Here is a 2,196-nt window from a genome sequence, read left to right on the forward strand (position 1 = left end):
AACAGCAGCAGCAGCAGCAACAGCAACAGCAACAGCAACAGCAACAGCAACAATAGCAACAGCAACAGCAACAGCAGCAGCAGCATCAACATCAACAGCAACATCAACAGCAACAGCAACAGCAACAGCAACAACACCAACAACACCAACAACACCAACAACACCAACAACACCACCACCAACAGCAACAACAGCAACAACAGCAACAACAACAACAACAACAACAACACCACCAACAACACCACCACCACCAACAACAACAACCTCGACCGGGTCATGTGTATGTGTGTGTTCATGTTTTTATATTTGTGCAGATATTTAACTGCATTAGTGAATGTTCTGGGGCTAATACATCAGCTAAGCTTAGGTGAGTCCTCATGTTCTATGTGGATCACACATAAAATAGAAATCCTAATTTTTGAAAATAGATTGAATCATGTATATATTTGCAGGGAAAGACAAGCACATTAGTTGCATCCAACGTGTGAGATTGGAGAGGACTCAACAAAGGGTTTGTAGAATGTTCTGGGGCTGATACATCAGCTAAGCTTAGGTGAGTCCTCATGCTCTATGTGGATCACACATAAAATAGAAATCCTAATTTCTGAAAATAGATTGAATCATGTATATATTTGCAGGGCAAGACAAGCACATTAGTTGGATCCAACGTGTGAGATTGTAGAGGAATTAACAAAGGGTTTGCACTTATTCTATAAATTCAGTATCAGGTTAGTTCCTTTGTTTAGTGATTATATAGTACTACCTTCTTGTAGAAACTGAATGCATATAAGAATCATGGATGGTAATGTTTTATTTTTATTAATGCACTTTTCTTAGCATATTTTGGTGTGTTCCTATGGCGAGCTCGACCATTTGCTCTGCAGGGAGTTTTTTTTAACTCAAAAGGAGCAAACAATTTGAGAGGATGGTAATCATGTGGAAAGTGGTATAGTGATGTGATTTATTGGCCTAAGAAATCACATTGTACGGTTTATTGGCCTAATAAGCTATCTTTGACTGTAAAACCAATAAGCATGTCCAAAGGATGGTTTTGTCTTACTAGTTTCATGAAAACGTTGGGAGTTTAAATAGCATTGATGCTTGTCACAGAAGTGAGATTAACAAAACACTGATTGAAGATCAGTTTTTCTCTTTTTCAGAAATGTCTAATGTAAACCATTTTTCTTGGTGCTTTCCATTGGGTATGCACAAAATATTTTTATTCCCAGTTACTGGTTTCCATGTGCATAGCAGGTTCAGAACAAATTTCATAAAAACACTTTGTCATGTTTTTCATTGTCATTCATCCAAGGTGAGCTTCTCCTGGTCCTTGTTCCTAAGCTCTCCCCCCTCTTTGTCAATTTGAGAGGCTTGTTTTGTTCTTCCAGAGAAATACAGCTGCTTGTCTTTATTTATCTCTTTGTTATAAAAACCCTTTATGTCTGCTTATTCCTCAATACTCTGATCATGACTTTGCTCTTACTTTATCCTCAGTTTTTCTTTCCCATTTTTGTGCACGGGGGAGGGGGTCTACTCTCTCTCTCGATATAAGTGTGGATGCAATGGATATTGACTGTTGTTGTTTGGATAAAAATTGGGTGCTTACATGCTTGTCGAAATTTAGTTCTGTAGTAGAGAAATATCGCTATCATGCAATGATCAGTGCGGAGTAGGATAGTTATAGAATTCTTCCTCAGTTTTCATTGAGCAAAGGTTGGATATGTTTGACTCTTCTGTTGCTGAAATTACCTCTCTAGATTTTTCTTATACCGAGAAATATTAGAATTTATAATCGCTATTGTAAATGGTCATTAATCTGTGGGAACTTTTATCACTTTCATACAACCAAAGCTCGTGTGTAATTCATCCTTGTTAATTTGGAACTTCCCATTGAATCCATCCCGTGTCGTTCTATCTTCTTTTCGATAAGTGTTTTATGCTAATGACACGTTTATGATTCAGTATATAATTGCCAAGTACTTTATGGCTCAGTATACCACTGCATGTTCCTTCCACCGTCAAATTTCAATGTTTTTGTATTACATATGCAAATTTATCTTTTTTTGGTTGTTTGTTGCTTCTTGCAGTGTCCCGAGTACATATGTGAGGCTATGGAAGTACTTTTTTCATGCGATGATGAGAGGAACGGATTGTGCCATGTGAACACAATCGCTGGTACGTTTTGAAGGTTTCTTC

The 2,196-nt window shown here is 37.6% G+C and overlaps 1 long non-coding RNA gene across 1 annotated transcript; it reads left to right on the forward strand.

Moving 5' to 3' along the window:
* The first annotated feature begins 275 nt into the window (after nt 1–275).
* Nucleotides 276–697, forward strand: LOC119307647. The gene is made up of 3 exons (XR_005149419.1): nt 276–367; nt 453–553; nt 639–697. It is a non-coding gene; the product is annotated as an uncharacterized LOC119307647 (long non-coding RNA).
* Nucleotides 698–2,196: the final 1,499 nt, after the last annotated feature.

Source organism: Triticum dicoccoides, chromosome 5B, assembly GCF_002162155.2.
Source record: "Triticum dicoccoides isolate Atlit2015 ecotype Zavitan chromosome 5B, WEW_v2.0, whole genome shotgun sequence".
NCBI classification, from domain to species: Eukaryota; Viridiplantae; Streptophyta; class Magnoliopsida; order Poales; family Poaceae; genus Triticum; species Triticum dicoccoides.